Source organism: Triturus cristatus, chromosome 1_1, assembly GCF_964204655.1.
Source record: "Triturus cristatus chromosome 1_1, aTriCri1.1, whole genome shotgun sequence".
Taxonomy (NCBI): domain Eukaryota; kingdom Metazoa; phylum Chordata; class Amphibia; order Caudata; family Salamandridae; genus Triturus; species Triturus cristatus.
The window spans coordinates 281,149,656-281,164,957 of record NC_140579.1 but is presented as its reverse complement, the minus strand read 5'-3'; positions in this window follow the sequence as shown (position 1 = coordinate 281,164,957).

Sequence of the window (15,302 nt, the reverse complement as noted above, 5' to 3'; positions counted from 1 at the left end):
TTGAGATTTATATATCAGGCAAGCAGACAACTTGCACGTTGATAGAATGGAAGTGCTACCTGTTACGGTACCCTTGCAACATAGCGTGTGGTGGTACTGAGGCAATATGGGTGCCATCAATGGATCCACCCAAATGTGTGATACGATCAGATATAAAGAAATCACCCTTCACAGTGGCTAAACTCTCACATCTGGGGAACTGGATGTAGCTCTCCATGTGTCTCCTCATTGCTGAAAGGACATCTCATAGTACATGACTAAACATTGTTCGTGAAAAACCACCATATATCGCTACAGTTTATTGAAAGGAACGTGTGGCCAAAAAATGCAATACTGACACAAGTTTCACAGTTGGTGTGAGAGATGTAGGATTAGTGATTTGAGCAAGGAGGTCAACTCCAACTGATGACATAAATCCTATATTGCTTGCCTAGTCAAATGAAATTTCTTTATTACATTTCTTTCTTCCACGGTCTGAAGGTCTGGAAATGGGTGGTACACTAGAGGCTGTCATCTTCGTCCTCTCCCAGGGTACTTATGTGAGGAGTGAACATGAATTTGTTCATTGGTCACAGTGTCCAGAGTAATATATATGGAGATTAAGCCAAAACTCATTTGGCATAGCATAACTGCTTCATAAAGCATTACATATAATTCACATTATCATTGTCTACTGTCCAACACCCACCAATAATCTCTAATTTGTCCTTCACATGTGCCTGGAACAGAAATGTGCACATCACCAATTCCGAAATGTTAAAGTTTCACTAAACTGAGGTTTTCGTGACAATTTAGGCAACAAGCTGCCAACCGAGGTGTACAGTGCACTGCACACATTTTCCAATTATGCACGGTAATGCAACACACAGATGATTTTTGTACTGGACATTACATGCTAAGGGAGTTTTTCAAATGTAAACAGGTTAGCCCTAATTTTGTGGTGGTGACGCACTTCACAGTTACCAATGCTGTAGTACAATCCAATAAAATTGCAGATGCCTGACCTTGCATCTGGAGCATTTGGAACGATCGTCGCCAGAGGAATTCAACTGCATGGTGGGTGGTTGCATCCATGGCAGACACAGCCATAGGCTAACATTGGTGAATGTGACAGTCGTGGTCCAATGGCTGTGTGCGTCTATGCTGATGATCGCGTACGTGGCGTACATGTATGCCGCGGGAAACGGCCACTACAACGCGGCCGTTTCAGAGCTTAACCTTATCCACGCATGCATAACAACGCATGCGTGGTTACCACGTATAGCCTTTACCATGCGTTCCTTTACTACGAGATATGTAATAAAGGAATGTGTGATAAAGGCTAAACATAAAAAAGGGAGCTTGGGGGGTCTCTCCCCCAAGAAAAAATAAAGCGTGTGTTAAAAAAAGTGGGCTTGGGGGGGTATCCCCCCAAAACAACGCACCTGTTTCTGTTTCTGCAGGCAATCGGCGTCGTTAAGAGGAAACAGAAAGACACTTCTGCTTCCTCTTTACGACCTGCGATGCACCACTGAAGAGCCTGAAGAAAAGAGGACGTGGAGAGGTAAGGGGGATTAAATTCAAAAGTAATAAAGGAATGAGGGAGTGATGTAGCGCAGGGGATATTTAATGGAAGGGTTTGTGGGTTGGGACAGAAGGTCGCACAAGGGTACAGGGAAGGGGTAATATATTAAAGAAAAGACAGCGGGAGGGGGGAGGGCACAGAGGAGCAGTGAAAGGAATTAGGGTAAGGATCAGAGAACACCTATACCAAGAAAATGCCATTACCACACATGGTTTTACAATGTAAAGGTATGCGTGGTAAAGACATTTTCGTGGTAAAGGTTATGCGTAGCAATGGCATTCGCTTTGTAACGCATGCGTTGTTAAGGCATGCGTTGCAACGGAATGCGTTGTTATGTCATACAACCGTATGCCGCAGTTTGAAAAAAAACCTCACTTGCATCCTGACACTGTTGCTATCACCACCTCCTCTACTTTATCCTCTGTTTGCCACCTCTAGGAGTAGTCATACTAGGACAAGCAGGTGAGAGGGTCTGTCCTTTCTCTCCAGAGGAGCTGGAGACCCGGGTTGGAGAGGTCCTTCACCAGTATGACCAGCTCTATGGCTCATCAGAGGAACAGATAACGATTTCAAATCAATTTGTTTACTCTGTTCAACTTCATCCTTTCAATTCCCATTGGCCACAATGTGCCACTGAGTACTAGAGGGAAAACATGCTATTGTCAGTAGTCCCTACACAGGAAAATCATGCAATGGATTATGGGGAACTGTACTTTGTCGAGTAAACGTCAGAATTGTAATGTGAGATAAACCCTATATACTACTTGTTAGACCTGGCACCTTGGCGTGAGTCTCCCTTCCACTTTTTGTCGCTGTGCCTCATGTGTTTTGCTGGTGTTAGCTGCTCAGAGCACTGTGCCACTGCCAACCAGTGCCACAGTGCAAGTGCTCCCAATTTAAAATGTATATGTATATGTTTTTTGGATTCCATGATTGGCTTATTTGGTTTACTGTCAGACCCCAGTAAAGTGTACCAGGAGTGCCCAGGGCTTGTAAATACAAATGCTGCTGGTGGGCTTGCAGCACTGGTTGTGCCACCCATAGAAGCGGCCTAGTAAAATATGTCTAAGGTCTGCCATTGCAGAACCTGCATGCAGTCTGGTACTGTCATGCTGACTGGGCAAGTGCACCCACTTACCAGTCCCTAAACCTTCCCTTAACTTCATATTAGTCACCCCTATGCTGGGCCCAAGGGCAGGGTGCATTGTAAGCATAATGTAGGACAAGCACTCATGTGTGTGGCATGTCCTAATAGTGAATTACAGCAATTTTCGTTTTTCACTATTGTAAGGCTACCTGTTCTCCATAGGCCAGAATGGGCTGTTAGAATTGTTACATTCATTAACAGACCCAGGGAACATGGTAGAAATTCGAGTTTAGTATGCCTGAACTCAGAATAATAAAATACATATTTTAGTAAAGTTTATTTTAATATTCTGTGCAAATGCCACTTTTAGAAAGTTGGTATTTGCTTGCCTAACCATTTCAGCCCGCCTCTGCTATGATGTGTATCTGCCTGTCTGGTTTGTGTGAGTGACAGGGCTGGGGAAACCCAGAGGGGCAGGGCTAGGTAGCCTGGTGGTGAATAGAGAGATTGACATCCAGATGAGTGGGAGGAGTGCACCTGGACTCTGAATAGGGCTGTGCTCTGCCACCACAATGCTGGCTCCACCTCCTGTGGAGCGGCTGATGTCTCTGCCCTGCACTCTGAATAGAAAGTCAGAGTCATATCAACAAAGTGCTCAGGAACTGGTTTGGACTGGGTAAAGGCCCATCTACCCCAGAGGAACAAAGGATTTAGGGGTGTAAGTATTGGGACCCTGCTCCCAAGAAGTTAGATCCTGCTTGACAAGAAGAACCTCTGCCCGAGGAGAAGAAACTGGGAAAGCTGTAAGGAGTAGTACTGTCCCTGACCTGGGGGATTGGCCTGCAGTGGTTGCCTTGCTGCTGAAGGAGAGGAGAAAGACTACAAAGACTTTATTTCAACTTGTGCTTAAAAAGTTTTCCAAGGGCCTGAGTAGAGCTGGCCTCCTGTTAAGAAGTCCCAGGAACAAAAGGACTTCACCTCCAGCTTCCCCCTGAACTCTGCTGTGTGAGTTCTGCCCCTCCTAGAGTGCTGGAACCAGTTGTTGGACCTCTGGGAGCTGTGCCTGCTGTTGGGGAGCTGGCCAAGCAGAGATCCCCAATTGTAACACTACTTGTGTTGCATGCACATATGTATGCATGTCTACATTTCATGGCACCTATGATAAGTTACCAAATCAGACCATGGTATATGTGCAAAGAAATGTATAGGCTATACAGCATGAGCTGTGTCTGTGTACCTTAAGAAGCTGGTGAGGATGATTAGCCATGTGTACAGTCCCACAGAACACTCAGCACATATCAGGCTTTGCAAAACTGTTGTCTGGAAAATAGCTATACATCACAGACCACTTCAGAGTGCCATACAATCTTGAGGTCACATATTTGGTGGCCACAAGATTTAGTTTTATGCATTGAATTGCTGGAAATGTGATGTTCATGTGGGATCCGTAGACACAGCCTGCAAGAGAGCAAGGCCTGACAATGACTTGTAGCCAGTTTGGGCCATGGCCCAGGCCGGGGCAGAGATACTGTGGCAAGACAACTGATGCACAGAGTAATCTCTCTGTAGACCTGCAGATCTATGAATGTTCCCAAAAAGAGTTTTTATTAAACAATGGTAGCGATGATTGCTTTTGCATGTACTTTATTTGAGATGGTGACTGAGGAAACCTCCTGACCTGATACTTCTTTACACTGCCACAGCGCATCAGCGGGGAGCAAGGTGTTAAAAGAACAGTGAAAGAACCCACTGTCCGTGACGATTCCCGTACACCCTAAATAAATTACAAATCCCATGATTCCATGGGGAAGTCAGCCATATCATGATGTGGCCACGTCAGAGGAAACATGAGAAAAAAAGTGCTTCCGGTGCACGAGTCCGGGACGTTTAATCTGAACCTGGAGATTCAGCGCCAAGGGAGGGATGTCTGGTAAGGGTGCTTCGTACACCACTATTCCCTTTGTTACTTTGAAGTGTGCTGGATTGCGGAGTTCGCTGTGTGCTATTCAGCACGTAGCGCACTTTTGGATTCCCCGCTGTTCTCCCGTGTTGGCGATCGGGGTTCTGACTCATGCAGGGAGAACGAGCAGAGCTTTGGGCAACACATATTGTTACTGACTCTCTTCTAGGTGATAATAGAAGTCCGCGCTGGTAGCGTAGCTGCATCTAGAGCTGGTGAAGGACTTTCCACTGTTCTCCCGTGTTGGCGAGTCGGGGCTTCGACTCATGCAGGGAGAATGAGCGGAGTATTTTATGGCATCTGGCAAATTAAATATCAAAGGAATTACTATTGCCTAACTTTTCCAAAGAAGTTATTGGGGAAAACACTTATCATAGCGGTACTATTTTCTAAGAGTCCTAGGTTCATGACGCACTCTGCAGATCGATATGCTGTGTAATTCAGTAGGCAATACCAGGCTAAGGAAACCTTTACTTTTACTTTGGATTCTTATGGTTCCAATATGTGACGACTGTGGTAACCTAGTCCAATGAATTGTAATTGGTGCTGTTGATTCTCTGAAGTTGTACCCAGGAGGCGAAGAGTATTATTCACCAAAGGTTAACTTTAACTTTTATTTCTTATGGATGACTCAACCCCGACATTTGCTATAAACCAGTGTTGATTTACTGGGGTGGTCTGTGTTTATGTTTCTCACAGCAGGAGTGGTTCGAGAGTTCCTGGATGGCAAGCTCTCCGCCCCTGTTACTCTTCACACATGTATATTTTCGGTAGGTGGGTTTCGTAGAATTCACAATCTGGTTCCAGTGATGAAAAGACTGTATGTTAGCATTCCATTGCATGAGTGGTGAACTATTTATTCCTCTCATTAGATCACAAGGTGCATATCATGCATCAATGTCTCCCGTAGTAGAATAAGGCTACCCCTTTTTACGTTTCAGGTATTTCTAGCATTTAGACGTTTTAGGGTTAATAGTCAGGTGAATCCCCCATGAACTATTTTATCAGCAATTTTAATTTCTTAATACAGGTCTCCCTCCCTGCTATTCCCTTCCTTCCCTTCCCCCACGTGATCACCCCATTAAGTCTGTATACTCAAATCAGACCTTGGGACTATCAGGAGGTGGACCATACATAGCAACATACTATCCCGAGGATTCAAAGCCTTGACATACATTGACCCACATTGTCAATGTGTGACTTTGACTTATGACAGTCCCCTTACTCCCACAAGTCTGATGTCATTGTGCCATAAGTCATTCATCCACTGCAGAGGTCTATTGAACATCTGATGCATTACCAGGCCTTACACTGTCACCTAAATCTCAGGATGTAGTCTATACTATGGTAACAGGCTCTATGGACTGTAGGCATCAAGTCACTGAGCCTGGCTGTAAAAGCATCTGTACAGTCATGCACAAGTAGTTCACCGTTTGGAGGGTCTCAATGGTGTGTTGTGTGTCATAGTATCTCACATCACGGTACATGTAGGATGGCCCTGGCCAACATGATGTTAATGGGCTGGCTCAGTGTAGGTCATGACCATGGTTGAATATAGTCAGCAGATTACCAAAAAAGTGTGTATTCATGTCTTTGTAGTGCTTAGCAGGGGACTTTTATACATGTATTGTGTTAACTATTGATGACTGTGTGTGCCAGGTGTCAACAAAATGCATATCAAACAAACAGATACCCTAAAGCATGCAGATACAATCTGTTTCTACATCCATTGCATCCATACAGGTCAACCGCCATCAGAAGAAATTGCTTTAGAAAGCCATTGCCTGGTAGGTGAGGACCCTGTAGATCTTTAGCTGGTGTAGAGTCCATTGCAGGAAGAGGTGGGAGAACCTGAGGTGCTGGATCAGGAAGATCGTGGAGGTCCAGCTGGGGAAGTCCTCCCAACTTGGACGGGGAAAATGCCGGGCCCTGACCCCTCTTATGGCCTGCATACTGGCGGTGGCCTTCCCGGAGCTCGATGGGCAGTTGAGGGCCCAACAGCAATTATAAGGGGGTGAGCCCTGGACATGTTACATTGCCAGCTTTGTGTGTTACAGGCAGGCATTTCTCCATCAATAATGGGGGTGAACGATGTGCGACCCACAAGATGAGTCATTGCTTGCGTAGGTCTGGTAGTAGGGGCATGCTGCTGTGCCTCTTGTCTTGATGACCAGGAACACAGCAAATCCCAGTCCACTACAATATTCTGTTTTTTAGCAGGCACCTGGCTGAGTGAAGTGATAAATCATCTCATGCACTTAGTTGTTCTGGGTGACAATTGTACCACACAAGCCACTTGTCTTCCTTGTGTAAGAAGTGATGTTCTCTCACTACTGTCTCCAATGTGATAATGGCCCTATTACATGTGACATGGCATACAGTGTACAGTTTATATAGTGAGGGTAAAATATTTCCCACTGGTAAGTAGTATTTCAACAGTGATATGAGTGTTCAAACATCACTGGTTTCTTCAGCATTAGTGCCAAAATGTTGCTCAATGTATATTTGCCTGTTGTTAATTCATGTACAATGGTGTTTCAAAATGTAATTCACTGACTAATGGCATGCATCAGGGAGTGAGATGTGGAAATGTAAAGATGGTATATGAGTGTCTACATTCATCCTTGCAAGTCAATCTAAGTTTGTAATACCAAAGAGTGCTGTGATGTGCCATCCCATTGAGACTCTAGTGATCCCACATCTTCATGTCATAGATATTCCCGGACACCCAACAACCTTCAAAGGTGTATTGACATATAGGTATACATTCTGTGAATGGCATTATCACCTCTACCAAGCAGGATTGGGGATGTTCCTATGGCTTCATGAAGTCTTGTGCTTTGTGGATTTGGATTACCTATCTCCGAAAACTTTGGACCTCAATGTTTCAAGACAACTGTCTAAGGTCAATGTGATACATAGCTAATCTACTTCAGTACAGCTTTCATGACACTTTTCAGGTTGTGAAGACAAAAGTCTCATCAGTGTGCTATGTACCATGTGCATTTTCTTGCAACATGATTTCTGCCACAACACATATTGATTGCAGATTAGTCTTTAAGTTGAACTTCCTGGCATTATGATGTGTCATGAGGCAATGGAAGATCTGCTGAAATCTGGGTCTTGTGTGAACAGTGTTGAAATGTAACAATTGCAGCCATCCTATTTGGTAACATAATTTGACTATGGTATACCACAAGTGCCCAAGTATGCAAGGTGAACAACTATCCTAGTTTGAAAATAATGATGGAGTATAGACAAGTCCATCAATGCATATGGAGCTGTCTGGAGTAGACTGTTTTCAGATTATGTAGCATGCATGCATGCACTTATACTAAATATGAAGCCTATAGAGAAAACCATGAAGTTGGTTTGATATGTGCACTAAATAAATGTTTTGTGATGGTCAGCTGTGGACAAACAGTCGCAATAAACCCATGTTACATGTCATTTCAGATTCATCCAGGGCAGGTGAAAGAGAAAGGGCCAATGACGTTCAGGACACAGCTGGTCACAGTGGTTCTGGACGTGACACCTCAGACACAGAGGGACCCAGTGACCAGGTGGGTTGGGGAGTGACACATATGACAGCAGCTCATCATCATCATCATAATCATCAGCATCATACTCCTCCGGTGGACACTCTGGGTGGTGGCGGTCCCCAGAGGATTACTACCACCTTCATCCTTTTCAGCCACCCCCAATTCCATTGACACCCTAACTGTTGTCCCCCAACCAGTTGTCCTGCCCTTCTTCCCTAAGAGGGAAACCATCTCCTTTGCTGCAGGCACCTCAGCCCCTTGCTCTGTTACCCCTGCTGCCCTGAGTGAGGAGGCTCTTGACCTCCTGAGGACCATCTCTGTGGGTCAGACTGCACTTCTGAGTGCTATTGAGGGACAAGGCAACCAGCTGACACAGATGGTGGCCTACCAACACCCACAGACCCCTCCACCACACCCATATCCCCAGATACCACACCAACACCAAAGAAACCTCCACAACACCCATACACCCAGACACCACATCAATACCCACAGACCCTGCCACAACACCCACCATACTCGCAGATATCACAGCAACAGCCACAGATCCCTCATCAACAAACAGCATGCACACAGACACGACAACAACAGCCACAGATCCCCCACAACACCCAGTATTCATGCAGAGGCTACAGCAACAGCCACAGACCCATTCACAACAACCAGCGTACAGGCAAACACGATTGCAACAGCCCTAAACCCCTCCACAACACCCAGCATGCATGCAAACACCATGCCAACAGCCACAGACCCCCTAAAACCCAGCCTACACATAGACACCACAGCATCAGCCACAGACTCCTCCACAACACCCAACATACATGCAGACACCACAGCAACAGGCACAAACACCTCCACAACACACGGCATGTCCACAGCACACACAACCAAAAACCTCAAATGCTCACAGTCACCCACACAACACACAGTTCATACAGCACACACACCTCTCACTTCCACTTCCTCTACCTCCTAAACTAAACTCCATCCTGAACATCCTACCAATTTCTCCCTTGAAGATGTGTTGTTTGCCTTTGCCCTTAGCCCAGTGAATACTGCCCCCCCTTAAAGTCCCAAAAACCTCTCCCAAGCACAACCCATCCCTTCTACATCTCGCCCCAGAGAAACCGGATCCCCACCCCACTAAAACCAGCCCAAAGACCGAAAAGACCCAAAAAACACTCCCAAAATCAAACCCACCCTCCCTAAACAACAGCCCCCCTCTCATGTACCACCTTCGAGGTACCTGCAATGCCAAATTATTGAGGAGGCTCCATGGCAGTGTCAGTAAGGGCAAGTTTGTTGGCACAGGATTGTACTGTGGCACATGATTACACAGTGGACCGTCCATTGGCTTTTGTTTCACATAATGTTTTTCATAATTTCATTAAATCTTTTCATAGTTTGGGAGAGATTGGTCCTGCCATTGTTTTTCTAACTATTTGATGTTATGGTATAGTGATGTGTGAATACTATTGTGTTTGTTTCATCCCTGATTGCTGATCCAGTTGAAGTTGTTAGCGTGATCTGAACTTGGACCCAGTGCTGGAGTTACACAGGACAAGGAAAAATTTTGTGTGGATGTCTATGTGGTATGAAAACCAATTGGGGCGGACATTCCATTGAGTGTTACATGATATTGTAAGTATTTCAGCTTGGCCTGGCTACTCCAACATCATTTAGGTTGCACTTCTCCCTATGATTTAGGTTGGATATGTGTTAAAATTAGATTTGTACTTATCTACACATGGACTGTGTTAAATTGTCATACCTTTGTGGACATTTGTATAGGCATGTGTTCATTTTCCTGTGTTTACCTCACACCTACTTTATCTAGATGTAAGCAAATGCTGCTAGTGCTGTGTTTGCTTTCATGACTTGCACTTACACATTACCTACACATGCATGGCACTTGGTTATGCTATTGGTTATCTCTGATATACTGCAGTACATATGCACATTGAGGTCTTCAAATATTCTGTGCTCCAGGGTCTCAGCCTTTGAGGACTCCCCCTGGTAGAGGCATACCTATTCTGTAATGAGTGTTTACATTGTGCCCTTAGAATGCTTCTCACTCTGATTCTTTCTAATCCCATTTACTATCATTGCCTTTTCATTTGGATGAGAGTCCAATGCATAGTTGTAGAACAGAAAGTGTGTTTCAGTTCATGACACAACCATACTTACAGATGTGTCTTTGATACCAAAACAGGACCTGCGATGTGTGCAGTGTGAGGGTGTCACAGAGATCAATAGGTGTGATAATGATGAGGAGGTGCTGTTGTGTGACACAATTTAATGCACATATCACTATCACTGATTATGATTTGTGAAAACGTGTCCATTAGTGGACAGTGTGCCTGTGCAGTGTCAGTGTTTTGGCCAAGGAGGGAAAACAATACCAAACAGGATCCGACAGAATATGTTTGACTAAAGGACCCCAAACCTCTTTTCAGGTCCATGGCAAAGCATCGTTTTGTTGAAGACTCTATGGAAACAGGTAGCAGTATGACTTACAGTCGGTTGTGTCTGCAACGGTGTCGGTTTCGGCAGGTGCAGCGGCGGCAGGATGTGTACGATCAGCTCCATAATTCCACATTACATGTAGCAGTGAGTAGAGGTAAGTTTCAGCCTTAAAACACTCCCTTTCCGCAGGCTCTGATGTCGTGGTTTGACCACCCAGTTCACAATGGCTGTAATTCAACTCGTAATTGGGCAGGCAATTACACTGGGGGTCCATTGGCCTATTCCTATGCCGCCATGGTCGGATTTGCCAGGTGGTGGCTGCGGGACCCCCCAGTCAAGAGATCTGGGTTAAATCCATCATTCTTTTGTTCACCATTCCACCCCAGTTTAGACCTGGCCAAATTCAAATCAGTCTTGACCCTGTGCCTCATGGGAACAGTCCAGCCTGAACTGCCAAGCCAGGTCCTTCCTAGACCGGAAACAAGCATCCTAGGACCAGTTTCGGGGTTTCACCCCTCATCAGCCAGGATAGCTTGAATCCAGTGCCACAGTGAGCCCAGGGCCCATGTCTGGGCATACCTGGTGCACTTAGGTTGAGGAAGCAAAAGACACACAATTGATGGATGGAATGCAGAACAAATCAAAACATTCACCCCCAGTCAGGAGATCTTGGTTAAATTCATCATTCTTTTTCTCACCATGCCACCCCAGTTTAGACCTCGCCAATACAAATCAGTCTTGACACTGTGCCTATGTCACAATCCAGCCATAACTGCTAAGCAGGTCTTTCCTGGACCGGAAACAAGCATCCTAGGACCAGTTTCGGGGTTTCACCCCTCATCAGCAAGAATAGCCTGAATTCAGTGGCACAGTGATCCTGGGACCCACGTCTGGGCATACTTGGCACACTTAGGATGAAGAAACAAAAGACAGACAATTGTTGGATGGAATGCAGAACAAATCAAAACATTCCCCCCCCAGTCAGGAGATCTTGGTTAAATATATCATTCTTTTGTTCACCATGCCATCCCAGTTTAGACCTGGCCATATGCAAATGAGTCTTGACCCTGTGCCTCATGGGCACAGTCCAGCCCGAACTGCTATGCCAGGTCTTCCCTGGACTGGAAACAAGCATCCTAGGACCAGTTTCGGGGTTTCACCCCACATCAGCCAGGATAGCCTGAATACAGTGGCACAGTGAGTCCAGGACCCATGTCTGAGTACACCAGGTGCACTTAGGGCGAGGAAGCAAAAGAGACACAATTGATGGATGGAATGCAAAACAAATCGAAACATTCACCCCCAGTCAAGAGATCTGGGTAAAATCCATCATTCTTTGGCTCACCATGCCACCCCAGTTTATTGTAATCAGGCCCCCAATATTTTACTCCACTTTCAATTAAGCCAATCACATCTTAATGTTTTATGAAGCATGCTTCTTAGCTTTAACATCCTCCCATTGAAATAATGACAACAATCCAATGCATAGAAGTAGGGAAATTGAATACTAAAGAAATAAATACAATAAAGCGCTTAGAAGCAGGTAGCGCTAAAAAGGTTACTTTAGGTCACGCTGGACCAGGACAAAGTCAAAGTCTGAGCTGACCCAATAAAGTATGACGCGAAAAGACAAGCCAGGGAGATCTTACATCAACTTGAATACCAAGGTGTAATCAAGAATTGCACCTCTTCCATGAATAATTCTTAGTTTCCTGTAATGAAACGCGATAATTCATATTGTCTAGTGTTGGACTACAAGCATTTTAACACATGCATAAAGATATTTGCAGTACAAAATGCACACAGTGCCGCATTAATGAATAACATTGTGCAGAAAAAATACAAAACAACACTAGATATCTCAAATGGATTCTTCTGCCAGAATAGTTAGCACCTGAAATATGATATTTGACAGCATTTTCAGCCCTAGGCTCTCAGGGTCAATTCTGATGACTGCCCCAAGGGTATAAAAATAGCCCTGGGCTATTCTCAGCAAGAGTAACAGAGTTGTTTCAAACCTTTGATGAGGAGGCATTGTCCTATGTAGTTGATATCTGACGGACGATGAATTGTTGGATCATTTGGCCAGAGTGGTTCAGCGCACGTGGTTATCACTGTAACAGTTTCATTGTTGAAACAACGTTATTGGTGGCGAGTTCTTACCAAACAGACAAAATAATTTGTCCTTAAGTACGACATAGTCAGCTGATGAAGGGTTCCACTGTAGCACGCCCACCACATTCACCAGGACTGATTTCAGACAAACCTCTTGCATGTTTCTACTTGGACCACTGGGGCCGCTTACAATGGGACGGGGCCAACAAGTACATCTTGGTGACAGTGGATTCATGCTTTAGAATCCAGTGGACTTGGCCTCGGCGCTTGGCTGCTGCCCAAACTGTTATAAAGGATTTGCAAGTCTTCATAGGGACATATACAACTTGCACATTACATTCTGAACGTTGACCCGCATTTAGCTCTCAGGCTCACAAGGAAGCCATGGGAAGTTTGGGTGTAGCATTGTGGTAGTCCTCTCCGTATCATCCCAAAGGGGAAATTTGATTGGGGAAAGGAAAAACCGGGACTTAACCCCTTGTGTGCCCATGACGAGCTGGACTCGTCATGGGCCGCGGTTGCGCTGTGCCCATGACGAGTCCAGCTCGTCATGAACCCCGCCCGCTAATGCAACGGCCGGCACAGGGCGGGGAAAGGGCGTGGCACACAAGGGGTTAAAGCAATCCCTGACAGCAAGGGTACTAGGTTCTTGTGGCAGTTTGGTCAATCACCTATATGGGGTCCAGAGGGCTCTCAATAACATGCCAAGAAGCTCCCCGGGAGGCTGTACTCCATATGAGGTTCTGTTTGCGACAAGAATGTTGGTACCTGACCTCGATTGTGGCAGCACAGTGGCAGATGAGGAAGCATTCAACATCAATAATTGTTTGGCTGTGTACAGGAACTCAATGAATATCGAGCATTACAAAGCAATGCACCGCCACTGGGGATGTTAAAGCTGATCCTGGAAAACCTGCCTGGATCCCAAAGTTCGAGGACCTGGGCAGAGAAAAGATTGTGGACAACAAAGAATTTGGACCATCATACAGAACAACTGTACCTGTCCTGGCTGTTGAAGGAACAAGAACAGTACTTATTCCGCCTCTTACTGGCAAAAAAGAAAGATTCGTCTCTATTGGTCTGACCAAACCACACTATGTGGCTGATACTGTATGGCAGGCTGCGTGGGCTCCTGGTGTGGAAATATGGATTTTTCTGGTCAGTTATGTCCCCTATCTTGGACCCCAACGGTTCTATGTGCATGTTACAAGTACATGTATGTTCCCTCCAGTTCCAGTTATGAAGACGCAAATACATGTGCGTCCACCGTTAACATGTCCTCTTTCAGATCCGCCATGAATGGGCCGGATATTCCATTCCTAAGTACAAAAGGCCACCGCCTTTATATGGTTCACTTATGCCATTTTTACAGTCCAGGCAAGTAGGCCCTGATTCCGTCATCAAGCTTTTCTTGCTTTCTGTCTCTGAAGCTCCAGTCCGAGCCTGCATCTGTGACCATGAACTTTGTCTCATTCCCTGCGCGGCTCACGAAGCCTGACATCAGCTTGCTGCCTGCCAAGAACTGTATTTCACCTTCGAAATTATCTGCTCCGATCCCTGCCCAATGCATTCCTGTCTAGTAGTTTAAGTAAACATTCTTCCAGCTACCGAGCAAAGGCCCGGTTTCTCTGTCTTCATGCAAGTAATTCATAGTCCTGTTACTATGGAAGATTCCTGCCCTCGCATCTAGTGTAGACACTTAGACGCTTGTACACGCACTAACAGTCAGTATAGAATAAGATTCTACTCTAAGAGACCTCTCTTTTGGATAACATAGTTCTTTAAACATAGGATGTTAGATATGATTTGGGATTAGGTTGACTTGACCCTCCAGACTTCTGTCGCCACATGTAGAGCTAAATGTCAAGTCCCCTCCATCCCCTAGATGCACGTCAATCACACGTCATGCTGCTGCGTGCGCATTTCTGTCAAGTATTTCTGCTGACATTGCGAAATTCTTTCATGTAACCGCCCTCTTATGACATCACATCTGATGACGTTCTTTAAATCACTCCCAGTTACGCCTATTTTTGCTACGCATGTGAAATGTTATCTTTGCTATCAATTGTTACGCCTCTTGTATTGGCCTCACTGTAATGCCTATTGTATAAAAGTAATTGATTGTCAATAACGTATGTACTTCACTTCCTGAACCTTCGTGGTAATGGAACCTGGAGCAACCGATTATAATCGACCATTGGAATAAAGCCCATTCCGAACCTCTAATACCACGGATTCTGCCTCTTATTTACTGAGCTATTTTATTATGTTTCTGTATCAAATTAAGTCCCGGTAATTAAATTATTTACCACATGAATGGCGCCCGAATAGGGACACTTTCTCATCTCACGCGCCGGCGGTGCGTTGCAGGCCCGGTCTCCTGCCACAGCTGGACGGATAATAACGCGTACCAGCAGGATTTCCTGTATCTCCCTCCGGTCAAGCGGGGGCGACTGAGGCTGCGATCAACACCCAGACGAGGCGGTGAGAAGTGCGAAGTATCCCGACCAGAGCCCAGCTGAGAGAGCAAGATCCGAGGTATACAGAGGCCCACCAGTTTCCGAAGTC